Source organism: Ambystoma mexicanum, chromosome 6q, assembly GCF_040938575.1.
Source record: "Ambystoma mexicanum isolate Mex_15411 chromosome 6q, UKY_AmexF1_1, whole genome shotgun sequence".
NCBI lineage: Eukaryota > Metazoa > Chordata > Amphibia > Caudata > Ambystomatidae > Ambystoma > Ambystoma mexicanum.
The window spans coordinates 1,106,341,816-1,106,360,432 of record NC_090937.1 but is presented as its reverse complement, the minus strand read 5'-3'; positions in this window follow the sequence as shown (position 1 = coordinate 1,106,360,432).

Genomic DNA, 18,617 nt, shown 5'->3' with positions numbered 1-18,617 from the left:
AGGAAATGGCACTAACATAGGCCAGAACTGCCTGCCAAGAACCATGGGGCAGATTATCCAAATTTGACTATATAACGAGAACTGTTAGAGCACACAGGGAGGGGGATAAACCAAGCAGACTGTTGGCATGGCTATGCAAGCGGGAACATCCTTGTCACCCAACAACCACACTCAAAGGGGAGAATGGGGTGCTACACAATACACAGCAATCATTCAATGATGCTTTTGCAGCTTATTCTGCTAAGCTATATGCCCATGAAACACAAGTCCAGCTGACAGATATACAGGATACGCTGGGAGAAATTGAACTCTTTACACTAGAAAGATCACAACGTGAGGCCCTAGATGAAGTAATCACTCAGGAGGATGTTACAGACGCAATCAGATCACTATCTACCTGTAAGACCCTGGGTAGTGATGGACTTCCTCCTGAATTCTATAAAGCGTACAAATCAATGCTGACCCCAGTACTACACGAGGTGTACCAGGAGGCATATGAAGTAGGAACATTTCTGAAAAGCATGAGGCAAACATTGATAGTTCTGATACCCAAACAAAATAAACCAACAGACGAGTGTGACTCCTACCGGCCCTTGGCTATGCTTAACTATGATGTAAAGATATTGACCACAATACTAGCTAAACATTTATCCAGGGTAATAGGGAATTTGATACACGCAGACGAAAACGGTTTTGTACCAGGCCGCAACACAACGGCTAATCTACGCAGACTACAGCATATCATATCACAAACACAACAAGAACAAGAGCACTTAGCAGTGATCAAGGCGTTTGACTCTATTTACTGGGAATGGCTGCGAGAATTTGGGTTTGGGGAAAGATTTGTGAGATGGATTCAGGTGCTGTATACAAAACCGATGGCAAGGCTTAAGACGGGGAAGATGGTGTCAGCGGCCTGGGAAATACAAAGAGGCACACGACAAGGATGCCCACTATCGCCCATGCTGTATATCCTGGGACTGGAGCCCATTGCAATATTTATCAGGAAGCATTTTTTCGACATGGGAATAAAGATAGGTGGAAGTTATCATATATCACTGTATGCAGATGACGTCTTGTTTTACTTGAGGGACCCACAAAATAATGTACCGACAATACTAGAGGTACGGGATAACTTCGCACGCTATTCTGGGATACTCTTTAGCAAACAAAAATCCTGCATGTTCCCACTGGCAGGGCTGAAGGGAATGGTCACTGAGAAATTACCGGAGGTGGGAATACAATGGCAACTGGAAACGTTCAGATACCTGGGGGATCTGGCACGCACACACAGAACACCATGGCTGTAACACAAGGCCTCCGTAAATCTATGAAGTTCTGGTCTAAGTTGCCACTGTCAATGATGGGGAGGGCAGCAATTGCCACAATGATCATTCTACCAAGATGCTTATATTACTTCCAAAATATCTGCTATTACATTGGTTCGACCTTCTTCCGTGCCATAGAGGCAAAGATCAGAGACTTTCTCTGGGGGAATGCGCGCCATAAAATAGCATTGACCACACTAACACTGCCCTATAAAGAAGGAGGAATACAGCTCCCGGACTATGAAAGGTACTATCTGGTGGCACAGCTTAGCCATATAACTAAATGGCTGTCAGATGAAGCAACTGCAGAAACAGGGCTATTGCAGAACCTGATAGCACCAATGTACGTGAAAGTATTTCTATGGGCCCCACACAATCCGCGGGACAATTACCCATGCTTATAACACTAGGTAGACGAGTGTGGAACAAGGTCAGATCAGTGCGAAGCTTAGTGCACCCTTATTCACCTGAAATGCCGCTAATGGCAGAATTAGGAACAGCAAGCACTGACCTCCACACCATAAGAAATTGGGAAAGGGTGAGTGTGTACACCTGGGGAGACTTGTATGAGGAGGGGTCACCAAAGGGCAATTCTTATGGTACCAGAAGTTGAAACATGCTGCTAAAAAAAACTGGGAAGAGTGGCCGGAGGAGCCGGAATCGAACCCACTAATGACAGAACTATATAACCTTAGCGATGGGTAGCGACCAGTGTCAAGATTATATGCTCAACTGAATGATAGAACAAACCCACGCACTACAACACTGAAAACACAATGGGAGAAAGATCTAGGTGTCGACATTACAGAAAAAGAATGGGAAAGGGCACTATTGCACCCCTAGGAAGTATCCAGGAATGCCAGGGTCAGACTGATACAGATGAATGTCTTATATAGAACGTACATGACCCCTATGAGGGTAGCGAGTTTTAACAAACACACCAATCCAACATGCCCATGGTGTGGCAACGAAGAGGCAGACTTAGTGCACATGTTCTGGGGGTGTAGAAAAGTGCAAACATTCTGAGTGAAAATCAAACAAATGTGTATGAAGGCTGGAGTTACCAGGTATGAATGGTACACAGAGGAATGTCTACTGGGCACTTACCCCAGACTAAGCAAAGTTAAACATATTGTAAAAGCCATGAGTATGGGGTGTACATTGGCAAAAAGGGCAATAGCAATTGCATGGAAGTCGCAGACAGGCCCACAATATGATAAGTGGAAAAAGGAAATGGAGAGATGGACAGTGGCTGAAACAGAGTTTGGGGTGCGTGATGGCTAGAAACACGGATGATATTAATGTAACATTTGAGGCATGGAAGGCCCTAATCAAAGATATGTTCCTCCCGTCCGACGTCAAGCCCCCCTGAATGCAGAAATGTTGAAAAATAAACACTGGTTATTGTTAGGATGAAAACGAGACACTAACCTGCCTGTGAAGTAGCTATTTGGTTTTATTAAAAGTATGCTGGACACTTACCCTCACAAAGACAGATCACAAAATCTGAGCAAGCATGCAAAATGAAGACAGTTACCGTTTGTTGTTATTAGTTGATGACCTTGTTTATTTTTATTTCTTACATAGAATTGGCATTGTAACAGTGAACATATTTACACAGCAAAATGTATTGAATAAGCTGAAAAATGCCAATAAAAATACTTTAAAAAAAAAGAAATTTGAGAAAAAGGATGCACGTTTGCATAGATACGCTGATGAATCCCAGCTGCTCTTTCACCTTGATGCACCTATCTCTGATCCTCCTTTGAAAATGAGAAAATGTTTGACTACTAACAGAGACTGGATGTCGAGAAACGTCTTGAAACTAAATGGGGACAAGACAGTGGTCCTGGTGATTGGTTCCTCCAATCCTAATGAGGCTTGGAATGCTGATTACTGGCCTGACTCTTTGGGGCCTTGTCATGCCTCCAGTGCATCTGTTAAGAGCTCAGGGATCAAACCTTTCCCTTCAGGCTCTAAAAAAGTCCAAATTTCATCACTTTGCACCTCTAGCTTTTTAAAACAAATTCCTAAAAAAGATCCTTCATTTTGTATCATCCACATTTCTCTCTACAGTTGTGGCCTCATCCATCATGGGTTCTCTGGATTATTCCAATGGAATCTATCTTGGTCAACCCAAATTTCTAGTTCAGCGTTTGCAAATCCCACAGAATTTGGCTGCTGGTTTGATCTTGGGAGCACCTAGGCTGGAACACTCATTTTCTACTCCAGCAATTTCATTGGCTTCCCATGAAAAGCTGCATTAATTTCAAAATCCTTTGTATTACACATTGTGCTGTTCGTCAATCGGGTGTGCTTTATCTCCAATCCAAATTGATAATCTATATTCCTTTGAGATCTCTGCTGGAGGACCTGAGGTTCCGTAAAGTGCGGGCTGGAGGCCGTTCCTATCTCTTCTCGGCCCTCCTTTGTGGAATTCTCTTCCCTGCCAGCTTTGTGAAATTTTGGATCATTTTAGTTTTCAGCAAAGCCAAAGACTTGTTTTAGCTGCTGTGGCTGTGTACATTGGCCTCATTGTTTCTGCTTCTTAGTGCCTAGATGCCTTTTTGTGATAGTGCTTTATAAATATAAATATAATACAAGTTTGTTCGGTACTCTGATTTTTATAAACATTTCTGAAATATATTTTCTCATGTTTATTACGCATATGTGCTAACACTGCAGGATTATCTAAATTATATTGTTGAGGGTTACACCATTTTAATTTTGATTTGCAGATGGTGCACATCATCTGGGACAATATCTTGATTTACCAAATGGAATTGTTCTGGAGGTAGTTCTATTTTTGGAATGTTGCTTTTTTTATTTTTACCAGTAGTAGCGCTTGAAATGCTTTGACTACTGTTAGCACTACAAATATTTATTTGTGATATTTGTTTAGTTGTTGAAGTCTGTGATGTAGAAGTTAAAGGAGTAGAAGTAATAGGTAAATTATGTTTTTTGTTGTGTGCCACACTAATTTGACTTTTTAAAACACTACTACTTAAAAGTGATAAAGTTTTAAGTGGATTTCTTTTTTGCTGATGTTATAGGATTTGTTATTGGGACATGACTTGTTTTAGTTATATCTGACATTTTATTTTTAGAAATAAAAGTGGTAGAAGTGCTAAGAATTTTTGTTGGGGGTTCAATAAAAGTAGTTTTCGCAGTTGATATAGTGCTATTAGTAGTAAAGGCAGTAGTAGTAGGCAATTTGTTTGTTTTATCTTTTTGGATTTGAGGACTTTGAACTGTTGGAATTGCAGTATGTTTTGTTTTTTGTGGTGTAATAGCACTTTCAATTATGAAAGCAGTGCTAGAGGTAATTAGTACTAAAGGTTCTACATGTATTTTGATAGGTGAAGTGTATACAGTTTGATACAATTTGAATGTTTTTTAGTCATTTTAATTTGTTTCACATGCTGAATTTAATTCATGAGATGTGGTACAGGTAGCTCCAGTGGTCACATTGGGAGTACATAAACGTGTATTACTTATTTCTGTGGTTTGTTTTACATTTTGTAAAGGACTTGTGGATACAGATGGTGAGATTTCAACAGGAGCAATAAATGTTTTTTGTGTTTTAAGTTGTTCTTTTAAAAGTACAATTCTGACTACTTCTTGTGTAATATTACCAATACTTAGTATAGTTGTTATGTCATGAGTTGCCATGTTTATTTGAATATCCTGTTGGTTAATTATATGTGTGTTTTATAGGTTTTTTGTTTGTGTTCTTTTTTGTGGAATGTTTGTGGGCTTTTTCTATGTTTTGTTTTTTCTTTTCTGGCTTTCTTCTCATGCTTGTGTTGTATTGCTGCAATAAAATAACAATGCATACGTTCATTATTACAAGAGTTTTTTCTAATGCATTATTAGGTTTAATATAAGAATTGTGTTTGTGAAAATTGTAAATTTTGTGAATGTTTTGTATGGATTTTTATAATAAATTATACTTACAAGATTTAAGATGTTTGTGTTCGTTTTTTTTATTCTTATCTTCTTTTAATGTTGATGATTCACCTATACAAAAGAAGACATGTCAAAATATGAAAAGTTTTGGTAGTGGTACATGAACTCTGCTAGCGTCTATGGTCATATTGGCATTTTTTATATTGTTTTAGTAACATTACGCTAGTTGCTTTATTTGTATTAACATTTATTATTATTTACAGTATACTAGTGCCTACATTAGTATTTACCTTTGTCATCTTCTCTTAATGTTCATGTTTCATCTATAGTAAAGAAGACCTGTTAGAATATAAAATGTACTGTTTACTCTATACACCTGAATGTTTTAATTTTGAGGACATTTACTGCTACTTTTTACATTCATATTAACATTCTTTCATGCAAGCGTTTGAAAGTTATTGAGAAAGTCATTTTCTGAAATGACATAGAGACTTTGTATAAACTTAACCTGAACTATGGCTTGCGGTAGAGCAAAGGCATCATAAATATATATATATATATATATAGTATACATTACTGACCGCAGTCGTATTTCTGATGCTTGTATCTGCTTAGATTCACATCCTATGCATAGGCCGACATCTATTTGGAAGCTGCAGAGTATTACAGTTGTTGTTTTCGAAACTCAATAAGGGACGTCGACAGGGCGTGCCAGTAACACTATCCCTAGTGTGACGTCTACTGAACCCATGGTGCTTCACGCCTCGATGTCTCTCAGCTTGTCTTGTTTCTGACATGAGGTTGCATGAAGTGTAGCGTGAGTGAAGGTGTAGTAAAGCAGATTATGTATCAGATAAAGCCCAGAAAACATCTATGCACCTTCTACTCCAAGGGGAAGAAGGGTGGGCGCATGGGAATCTAAGCAGATACAAGCATCAGAAATACGATTACAGTGAGTGATGTAGCCCTTCTGAGGGTTGTGGAATCTGCTTAGATGACATGCTATGCATAAATTAGCGAGAAGTATTTGGAAAAGGTGGTGGGTTGTGAGAAGGTACAGTGGCAAATAGATGTTTTAGCACTGCTTGTCCCATCTGAGAATCTGCTTTAGAGCGAGTGTCAATACAGTAGTGCAAAGTTAAAATTTGGATAGAGCTCCATGTAGCTGCTTTGCAAATGGCATCTAGCGGGACATTTGCGATAAAAGCCAAGGTAGCTCCCGTAACCCTAGTGGAGAGAGCTTTTGGTGTGAAAGGCAGTGTTTTATTTGATAGAGAGTAGCAGACGCTGTCTGCATCTGACTATCCATCTGGAAATGGTGTTTTTGGACATGCTGTCTCCTTCCCTGTCTGGAGCTATGGAGACACACAGTTGGTCTGTTTTCCTTAGCGGTCTGGTCTTGTTTGCACAGTAAAGGACTGCCCTCCTTATATGTAGTGTATGGAGTTTTTTCTCAGCTGAGCTTGATGGATTTTGGAAGAAAGCTGGGAGTTTGACATGGAACTTAGGTGAACACCTAGGGTGCGTTCTTAATACGAATTTGTCTTTGTGAATAAGGGTTTTGCACTGACACAACTTGCAGTTCATTGACTCTCCTTATGGAGGTGCAAGCCACCAGAAAAGCTGTCTTATATGTGAGGTGTTTAAGGCTGGACTTATGCATAGGCTCAAAGGGATGTCCTATGAGCTTTGCAAGTACTACATTTAGGTCCCACCCTGGCGGCGGGTTTAAAATAGGAGGGTGGAGTCTCTTTACTCCCTCCATGAAAGCCTTAATGACTGGGATTACCACCAGGACACTTTACTTTGAGAAGTGGTGTACGCGGATAGAGCTGCCAGGTGAACTTTGAGTTAAATATTAGCCGAGTCTAGTAAGTGAAACATGTAATGAAGAATGTGTGATGAAGTACATTCTGTAGGGTGTATTTGTTTTGACTGGCACAAAATTACAAATCTTTTCCACTTGTTAAAGTAACAGTGTCTAGTGTTTGGTTTCCATGTCTCCTTCAGGATTTCCATACACCTTTGAGGTAGATTTAAATGGCCAAACTCTATGACCTCAGGAGCCAAGCTGCCAAGTTCATAGACTGAGGTTGAGGGTGTAATGTTGTCCCCCTGTGCTGTGTGAGCATGTTGAATGGGCACGGGAGTTTGAGCAGGGTGCACATCGCCAGTTTGCGCAGATGTGGATACCATGGTTGTCTCGCCCACTTAGGAGCTACTAGGATTAATGTCACTTGTTATTTGTGCATCTTGTTCACCACTTTGCTCATCAGAGGTGTTGGGGGGGGGTCGTAGGCAAATTTCCCTGACCAGATCATCCACAGGGCGTTCCCCTTGGAGTCATGTTGGGGGAAACTGGATGTGAAGTCTGGGCATTGTTTGTTTTGTTGCAAACAAGTCTGGGGGGGGGGGGTAGTCCCATTGTGTCAAAATGCAGTCTACAATATCTTTGTCGAGTTGCCACTCGTGCTCTTCTGGTAGAGGATCTATGCTTAGTGAGTCTGCTAGAGAAATGAGTTCCCCTGGAACATGTTGTGATGTTAGGAACATTCCCTGCTTGAGTGCCCACTTCCATATTTTTTGTGCTAGCCTGGACAGACTTGGAGAGAGTGTGCCCCCCTGCTTGTTTATGTAAAACATAGCAGTGGTGCTGTCTGAGTATTAGTACTGTCTGATCTGTCAGGTGTGCCGTGTGATGAAGGTAATGAGGCCCCCCACACAGTGAGTGATGCATCTGCATCTGTTGTAACAACCGCTTGCACCGCTTGTACTAGCGTTGGTGAAATGACCACTAGATCATCCCACTGACCGCTTGCCTGAGACCACTGTTTCGCCAACCACTCCTGCATTGGGCACATGCGCAATTGTGCGCATGGGACCAGGTAAATGCATAATGCCATCATCCCAAGGAGGTGCATTGCTTTGCGTACGGTTATCTGGTGACTGGGTAGGTACTGAGGTATTTGTAGCAGTATGTTTTGTACTCTTTTGTTCGACGGAAAGACTAGACCCTTGTCTGTTTTTATGACGACTCCTAGAAACTGTTTGGTCTTGTTTGGTACAAGGCTTGACTTTTTCTCGTTGATTAAGAAACCCAAATGAAAAAGTAGATTGATTGTTATTTGGGTATTTTGCTTGCAAATTTGGGGGTTCTCCCCTGTGATCCGTCATTCATCTAGGTAAGGGTACACTTGGATTGACTCCCTGCATAGATGCGCCACCACCACCGCCATTACCTTGGTGAATACCCTTGAATCGGAGGCTATGCCGAAGGGTAGCACCTTGAATTGGTAATGCTGGTTCAGTATTTTGAAACGCAAGAATCTTCTGTGCGCTGGGAACATTAAAATATGAAAGTATGCATCTTTCATATCCATGGTTGCCATGTAGTCCCCCCGCTTTAGCAGTGGGATTACTTCCTGTAGCGTTGTCATGCAGAATTTCTGTGGGTTTACATAGGTGTTTGCAGGGCGCAGGTCTAAAACAGGGCGCATCGTAAGATACTTTTTTTTTTGGCAAGGAAGTACATTAAATAAATACTCTTGTTTACCTGGTTTGCTGGGACGATTTCTATGGCGTCCTTTAAGGGCAACGCCCTCACCTCTTCCAACATGATACGTTGTTGTTCATGGGAGGCGTTCCTTTGTCTTAGTCGGTGGTTGGATGGTTGCTGTAGCAGTTCTATGCAATAACCGCCCAGCGCGGTTGAAAGTCTGAGGTGATTCTCTCCTATACGTGGGTAAAGTATGAAAAGTGGCCTCCTACTGGAGTAGCATGGGAAGGAACCTGTAGCGGGAGGGCTGGCCCTGTGATGAACCCCAGGACGAGCTTTGTCCCTGGTTGTAACCAGATGCTTGTTGAGAGTTTTGCCCTCTAAAGTGGCAAAAATGATAGCCTTCTCTTTGTCTGGAGGGTTTATTTGTGAGATGCCCCAATGATTTTAGGGGGTCATATTCTTCTTTCGTGCTCTTTAGAGCGTCTAACACTGCTTTGCCAAACAACATGTTGGGCATTATGGGCATATTAAGGAGAGTAGTCTGAGTCTCAAGCTTGAAGCCAGACTGGCGTAGCCACGCGTGGCGTTTGATCAACGTGCCCTCTGCTATTGTTCTTCCTGCATTGTCTGCTGCATCCATGTTGTTCTTGAGGAGGCAGTTTGCTATTTGTCTACCCTGTGCAATGGAGAGCGACAGTTGTGTTTTAAGGGGCTCTGGAACTGATGCTATTTGCTCGGCCATCTCCTCCCACTTGTGACAGTTGTAACTAACTAATAAAGTTGTTTTATTAGCGATTCTAGTCTGGTAACCAGCCAAAGAGGCTATCTTTCTTCCAGTAGTGTAACTCTTCTTACTCTCCTTGTCAGGAGGGCCTTCGGACGAGGCCAGAGGTGTTCCTGCTCTCTTTCTAGTAGTTGTTAACACTAAGGAGTCTGGTTTTAACTGTCCCCTGATGTAAAGGGAGTCTGAGGGTGCTGGCTGGAATACTTTCTCAATGCATGGGTTGACTGCCCCTGTTAAATTAGGAGTAATCAAGGAGGGTTGGATGTGTCTCTGTACTGATTGAAGTAGGGGGATGAATTGGATAGCTGACTTCTTATCCCCTAGTATGTCCTCAACAATCCTTATCCGCTTGTGTCTCTTGTGTATCGATTTTGAAATGCTCTGCCGCCTTTAGGAGCAGGTCATTATACTGTATTTGGTTATCCACTGGTGAGTCTGCCACCGGTGAGTCTGAGTGATCTGGCGACTGAATGACGTAGACGTCCTCGTCGTCATTATAAAATTGGTCGCATCACCCATGTCCCCTTGGTCATCTGAATCTGTGTAAGTTCCAGGGTCCTGGGAGTCTTGGTTGGTGTAACAATAAGCATGCTGCCCTAAGTCCTGCTGCGAGATGGAAGCTTGTGCTTTGAGTAGTTACTGGCCTGCTGTGTCGGACACCCTGAAGTTTTTGCAAGACCTCGGGGTGGTCATCAAAGAAATTAGCTAGGGAGGACATATGCCTCATGAATTTATCAATCTGTTCTGCTGACCATAAAGATGAACTTGCGATTATTTGGGGAACAGAGGTGGGGGGTGGATGTTGGTTCTGATGCAGGGGGTCTTTTATGGTGCATAGCCCCCAAAATGGTGCCCTCTGCCTGGATCATAGTCTCCGAAATAGAGCCCTCTCCCAGTGTTTTAGAAGACTTATGATTTTTTGACATCCAACTCTTTAACAGTGTGTCTGGGACGTGTTTTTTAATGAGCTCACTCATCTTTGAGCTCGGTGTAGTCTTCGATGCAACCTTTGACGTGTCCTTCGACAGTCGGTGGTCGGCATGTGATCGGGCCATTGACGCGTCTTTCGACACCCGTTCATCGGCGTGTGAGGACTTTATGGCTTTAGATACGGTGTCAGAAACAGACTTGCTTGCCTGTTTCGGGGGCCTGTCCTGTGGCAACCACGAACGCGATGGCCCAGAGGACAGAGAACTTTTTGACCTCCCCCTTGACACCGTGTGTGGCTTTCTGGTCAGCGTCGTGGTCGACTTTCGGCTGTGGAAGGTGTGTTTTATGTGGTGCGATTTGGTCATGCTAGTGCCGCTGGGTATCATCCCCGTAGCAGAACCGCCGGCCTGACTTTTTGGGTCGGGGGCTTGCATGCGGGTATCTGACGGATCCCGATCGCACACGGAGTCACTGTAGACATCGATGGTGCCATTGCTGGAGGCTCCCTCGAAGTCCATGGCAGCCTCAGCCTTCATGGTGTGGTGGGCATAGTGTTGTATTTTGGGCATGAACAGTTTGCACAACTTGCACTGTCCTTCGGTGTGATTCCTTGGAAGACAGAGATTGCACACCCGGTGTATTCTCCATTATGTATGGGGAAGGCAGCCTGTGAAATAAGTGGGTGGAGAAGAGAATATGCAGACAAAAGAATGAACCATCCCCCACTCTCCCTACTGTGAGGGCCGAGGCCCGCTGAGGTCTTCTGCAGCTGTGGCAAAGGTTTGTCGAGACAAGTTGTTGCAGTCGATGATGGTAATTCGTCCTCAATGCCATTGCCGAACATCTTGCGGTAGACGAATATCAAAGGACAGAAAGAATATTCTAAGTTAAATTTTTCGAAGCAATGGCGATAGCCAAGAAGGAACTCCAGACTATGCGACCGACTATAATGGTGTAAAAAAACAATCTGAGGAACCTCGACGCGTGAAGCACCATGGGTACAGTAGATGTCACACCAGGGATAGTACTACTGGAATGCCCTGTCGACGTCCCTTTGAGAGTTTCAAAAACAACAACTGTAATACACTGCAGCTTCCACTAGATGTCAGCCTATGCATAGCATGTGATCTAAGCAGATTCCACAAACATCAGAAGAACAAGTTACTTACCCATGGTAACGTTCTTTCGACTGGATGTTCCATCCATGTATACCTTATCTTTGATATTTCCAATATACAGCTTTGCTGCTTCGAAAATATTTTTCCATCAGTGGCGCTGTGCATCGATGCCTGTTGACTCAATGTCCCTGAGGCCTCTGTCTCAATGTCAATGTTACCAAAGGTATATGTAGCACACGCAGCACCTGTTGTCCTTAATTCCATTTTTACGAGTGAAGCAGTTATCTTGTGTCGGACAGCTACTCCTCCTGAGAGAGCGTATACTGGAACCGCAAGGGAAATTCTACTGCAAGATAGGTTGGGAGGTTAGGTTCTGTGTATCTTTGATACACTCCCAAAGCAGTTTGGAGGAGGGAGTAGAATTTAGTATGACATAAAATGTCATGATTGTGTATGCACTGAATGCAACACTGCTTTGCCAAATGCAGATTTCTGACCCAAAGAAGAGTCTAAGCTTTAATGTTTAGTGAAGGTATGCACAGACGGCCATGTGGCAGCTGCGCATATATCCCTTATTGGAACTCCCCTCTGTAAAGCAGAAGTTGCCATGCCCCTGGTCGAATGAGCTCTTAGGTGTTCCGGAGTGTGGGATATTTTTACCCAATGCGATGCGCCCCACTGCACCCCTTTGCCAATGGGGAAAGAAACAGACAGAAATTGATGCGCTAACCCCTGTGCGCGCAAAAATCTGCAAAACTGCGCATGGTTCACCATCACAAAAGGCTGCACACCCTTGCCACGCACTGTCAAAGTTGGTGTAAAAACAGAATTCACTGCAGGAGAATGCGAGTGGGTGCTGTTACCTTTAACATGAAGCAAGGCCACGGAAGAGGGCTAAAAACTGAAAATGCCTTTTAAAATGCAGCTTCCCCAACCAATTGCAACCTTCAAAGTGCTGTTTTGGCGCTAAATTCAGTAATTTTCCAAGTGAACTATTGAAATGAAAAGAGTGATGAAATCACAGATCATCCAGTGTGGTCAGAGAAACCAGGCCTCACTGACTGACAGCAGTTAAGAAATGTATTTCATGAAAAACCATTCCAGCAACAGTTTGTTTTCATTTCCACTGAATATTTCGGCCAAAAATGGCAACATATAACAGGTTCAGCTGTGCAGAGAAAACTCAAAGCAAAGGCTGAATGCTTACTTCCAGACTGCAGACAATGTCAAGCACTCAAGGACAGAAATAGTGCTGAATAGATGTGTATGCTGCAAAGGAAACTCTGATGCAAAAGACTCCGTTTAAATGTGTTTTTTCCATGAAGAAGTGCAAAAATCACCTGTTTAAAAGTATGTTTTTGTGGAAAGGCCTAATTCTTTTAAATGTCAAAATCTCTCATAAACTATGTTCATTTTTATATATATTTTAAATGAAAGATTTAGACAAACCTTAAAGTAACCCAGTTGGGGTGAACTGGTTAATTATGATTGTACAGTGACTTACCTGGGAAAGATCAACACTTCAAGTGACACCTTGCTGCTACAGGAAGGCTTAATGGATGCTGGAGGTTCTCGCATATTGAGAACAATGACTTCATCAGACATTTGTTGGGGCCCAGCCAAGGACAATGGATGGCTGCATACTGCTGCATACTGATCCCCACAGGGGAGGGGTAGGGAACGTCCTCCCTCTCAATAGCAGAGGGCACCCCATCCTGATCTAAGGGATTTGACAGCTGCTGTTTGTTGAAAGGAGAGAACAAAACTGCTGAAACCATCTTCTGAAATCTGTTGTTTAAAATGCCTATTTGTGATTAAGTTTTGAAAACCTTTAACTTTGCCCCATGAAGGAGGACAAATCTAAAAATTGGTAGTTATAAATCTAATTTTATGTTCTTTCTGTGGAGATGTTAGTGAACACTGTACTACCTAAGAAACCAAAGTTACACCAAAACCCTAATTGTGGCAAAACTATTGATGTTGCAAATATGATATTGTATACCCATGTTCTAGGGGTAATCGCCCAGATATGTATTGAATTAGAAATTGTTAGGCCAAACCGTTATGATTAAAATGGACAATATTCCACAGAACGACAAAGACAGCTCTCACAGAGGCGCACACGGAAGCACTCGAAAGCACGCTGTTTGCTGGGATCATATGGAACTGTATGCTGACACGGACGTTTTTCTATCTGCCAGACTGGACGCCACTTGCTGAGCGCTGAATCTGCAGTGAAGCGGACGTCCTTTACAGGCACACAGGAAGCTGCCTGACCTATCTGGGCGGAAACCGTTTTTGATTGGGCCTGCAGCGCAAAGCTCACCCTTGTGCCCGCCCACCTTAAGCCCAAAAGAAGTGTGTGTAGCGCACCCGCGCGCGCACACGGAAGCACTCGAAAGCACGCTGTTTGCTGGGAAGGACTTTTCATATGGAACTGTATGCTGACACAGACGTTTTTCTATCTGCCAGACTGGACGCCGCTTGCTGAGCGCTGAATCTGCAGTGAAGCGGACGTCCTTTACAGGCACACAGGAAGCTGCCTGACCTATCTGGGCAGAAAGTAAATATCCACTTTCAATTGACATTGTAATTGACATTGTAAATTTAGGACACACTGCTAACTCTCCCAATCTTTCTTGACCTAAATCTTCCTTTTTACTCACTTCTAGCCGTTTTTGATTGGGCCTGCAGCGCAAAGCTCACCCTTGTGCCCGCCCACCTTAAGCCCAAAAGCAGTCTGTGTAGCACACCCTTGCACGCACATGGAAGCACTTGAAAGCACGCTGTTTGCTGTTCGCGGTTCGTGCTTCGTGTTGCGGGTGTTCGGGTGCTGTAACCACCAATCTATCTTGTGTGCGCAGGGGGAACTGACCTGTTGATTATGTGCTTTGGATGTGAGGGCAACATAAGATAAAGCAAGTACCATAAATACGTTTCTTTAACAGGTATTTAAATCTTTGGTGCAATTCAAATACACCTCATAACCGCTGAAGTTGGGTGTTGTATATATCAATACTTTAGCCTTTTGGCGAATTCACCCGGTAGCATTGTGTGATCTTAACTAATCCCAACATGGGTAAAGTAAAATTAGCTGCCCTACGTAAAGACCATAGGGCGGACTTCTTTACTGCAGTAAATACCCGCAGGGCTAGCCTGGCTTGCGCGGCGGCGCTTCCTTTGCCTACACCGTGTGCAGAAGAAGAGGAATTGTTACAATGTGCGCAGGATTGTTCAATTGAAATTAGGAATCTGGAGGTAGTCATGGACTCTTCCCAACCAATGAGATAGAAGGGGTACACAATGATCCAGATCAGGGGGATAAGGTTGTTGGAAATGAAGCTCTTGAATCTGACACTCCGGCTATCTTTATTACTGACGACAATATGTCTGATCCTATATACGATATACTCTCGGGGGACATAAATGATTTTCCACCAGCTGATGATATGACAACGATGGTAGGTATTTTCAACCGAGCCTTTCTGGCTGAACTTAGAAAACATAATGACTTGTTGACTTCTATGGTAACAGCTATTGACAACTTTCCCAAAGCTCTACCGAGTTTACTCATACCTATTGTTAAATGTATAGAGACATTGCCTATAGGATTAGCTGACATGTTAGTCCCCATAGTGAAGGAGACAATGGTATCATGGATTGCTGATCTGAAATCTATACGCCACACAAATGGAGTTGAAACTGGGAGTGGTCAGCCTGATGTACCCTCTCTGCCTAAAAATAAAACATCTAGAAATAACATGGTGGCCCCTAAATTTTCGGAAATTGTGGCCAACTCTGCGAAAAAGGACACTGACACGCCCAAAATTATCCCTAAGGGCAATGACTTAACTGAAGGTCCTATTAGGGATACTATGCCTTCTAGAGCAGAAAAAAAACAAGCGAAAAAAAACAATAACAAAGTAAAAAAAACAGGACAAAGAAACAAATCATCTAGAAAGTTTATGAGAGACCTTGATATGAAATACATGATTGATGAGGATGCTTCGGATGCAGTTGTCTGTGTGGTACCGAATTGTGGAACCACACGGACGAATGCAGCCGAAATTGCGAAAACATCCACTGATCAGGCAACTCAGAGTGAATATGAAGAAGGAGTGGTGGGAATGTATGAGGTTATGAAGAAAAAAAAAAGAGCTTCCTTTACGGATAACACGAGCAGACTGGAAAATGGTTTGAATGACATTTTTAAAATCTTTAAAGGTCCAATAAGTACGTTGATTAAGGATGTTGACTGCCTAGGTACAAAGGAGCCTATTAGATCTGGTAAAAATATGAGTGGTATAGAACAGGTGAAAAACAATCATACACTCTTGGCCTCTGGGGAGGTAGTGAAGCCACGAATAAGACCAATTGTACAATCAGTAAGCACGGGATTATACCATAAAGGCACTACGAATATTAATACACTACCTTTTACAATTACAACAATGGTAGACTCTTGTAGTAAATAGGATGAGAGATCAGTCCTGCAAGGTGTAGATGCAGTACTTAACCCTCACCTTGCGCCCACAGATATTGAGACAAATGTGGAGGAAATACTCAGAAATGTCCAGGATTTGATGAATGAAAATAAAAAATTGAAAGAACAAGATAGAGTAACGGAACACACGAATAAGAGTTTGTGCACAAATGAGAAGAAAACTGCACTTCCTACTGAGATGCAGAATGCAGGACGTACACAATATGATACCATACAAACAGTGATTACAGATACTAGCATAAATTGGAAGGCCAATGAACATGATCAAATTGGTGAACTCCTAAAAAATGTGAATAACATTGTAGAAGAAAATAAGAGGTTTAGAAATAAGGATACTCTGTTGAACTGTCAAAAAAAAGATGACGGCTTATCAGAAGAAGAGAGGAATGAACAGGACTATCGCTCATATAGAATGGGGGATGGTAGGTGGCATAATGATAAAGCATCTAACGATATTAAATATCTGCAGGAGCTCAGACCTGTGGCACTTCCACATATGCCGAGTCTGATTTTATGCTCCTTATTTAAAGATGATAGAATACAAACACTAAATAGACCCTACATTCTCTCGTTATTTGCGGAGATATCTGAACTCAAACTTATTACCTCTGCAGATATTCATATGGTCGATTTTATCGATAAGGGAAGATGGAATTTTGTAAGATTGGTGATTCCATCCCCCTTGGTTCGGTCAATGATACTGAAGGAGGCAGAAGCTCTTCATCGTATGGGTTTTGACATCTTCCCATTTAAGGACCAGTCAGTTCCAACACAAATCCCTGATAGAGGTGGGATAACAAGGCAAGAAAGTGAGGAACGAAGATTTTACCAGACCAATCAAAAAACTGATGACGTTTCAGATAAACAGGATTTGAGATGGTTGGCTCTTTCTTTGCGAGATGCAATCTCCAATCTAAAGGAATTGGGTAAACCTGCATAGTTACTAATCATGCTTTGAAATTGCTATGTTGGAATTCTTGTGGCAATTTCAATCTTTTTAACAACAAATCTCTCATGTTAGATTCACACGGCTTTGATCTAATTTTGCTACAAGAAACCTGGCTGACCTCTCATGTGGGCTGGGAAGATTTCGTAGTGGAGGACTTATGTGCCACAAAAGGTGCGAGAGGCAGACTTAAGGGGGGTATAATCACGGCCTCAAAGGAGTCCCCAGGTTTGCAAAAAAAAACACTTGGAAACAAGGTCAATCGTTTCTCTTAACTGATTATTCGGTGGGAGATAGTCTGAATCTCTTCTCTCTACTGATAATCAACTTGTATTGGAACGCAAATGTCTTATCCGATCAACAGCTGGAAATCAACTTAATTGATTTAGGTAAGCAAATAGATCAGTGGTCTACCAACAACACTTGTGGTCAAATAATAATAGCAGGCAATCTAAACGCAGACTGTGATGTGGACAGTTTGATGGGAGAATCCTTGCACCTCAAGATGACAACCTGCGCAATTGGTAGCCAAAAACTCAGAGGATTTCTATGGCATAAATACACCGAATTGTGGGGTTTAAAGCGTATTTCTAATGACCACTGTACATGGAATGCAAGAGGCTGTAAGTCCACTATTGATCATATTTTTCTAACTGCTAAATTGAGTTTTTCATTGTTAAGTTTTGAAGTGAAGCAAGTCTCGACAAGTGACCACCGCATGCTTGTGATGGAGTTTGAACTTTTAATCTGCGAAAGGGCCAAACAATGCTTATAGGGAGGATCTCTTGCTTAACACTGCAAACAATAGGATTAAATGGTCCTTTAATTCCACACACAAATGTACCTCTATGCTCATCGCTGAATACGATAACAATAATTTGGAACAACGTCTGCATATGTTCTCGGTAAAAGAATTCGATGGCACCATTAGATCCAAAATTAAGGACTTTTTTTAACACAAGCCTCGCCGATCTGTCCAGACAAAACAACACAAACATGCAATGGACATAGATGTTCATGAAAGAAAAAGAGAACTTAATAGGGAGCTCTGCAGACTGCGGAAACTGAATATAGCCGATTCGGGTCATTGGGCTTCTATCAAACGAGTAAAGCAATCATAGAAAAAACTGGCTGAGGAGCCATAGATGTATCATTGCTCAACGGGATGGTGAACGGATGTTAGGAGCGATGAGAGGGGTGACCTCGCATAATTTCTGGCAACTGATGAATAATGTGGACCCGACTCAAGTCAAAATAATGATAAATCCAATTCCTGAAGCTATGTGGGCAGGCCATTTTTCTAAGTTGTATAAGACCAATGACCAATGCTATTCACCTCATAGAGTGAGTCCTTCACCCTGGACATTGAGATGTGAGGTAGGTATAATAAAGAGTCTCATAATAAAATCTAAAAACACAGGAGCCCCTGGGCTAAACAATCTCAGTAATAAGGTGCTAAAAGCTGACCCTCTCTTATGGGCAAGAATCTTATGTATACTTTTCAAAGATGTGTGTACACTTAAAACCATTCCGCAGTCTTGGAGGTTGTCTGTTGTCATCCCGGTGTTTAAAAAAGGTTCTCGATTGGAGCCTAGTGAC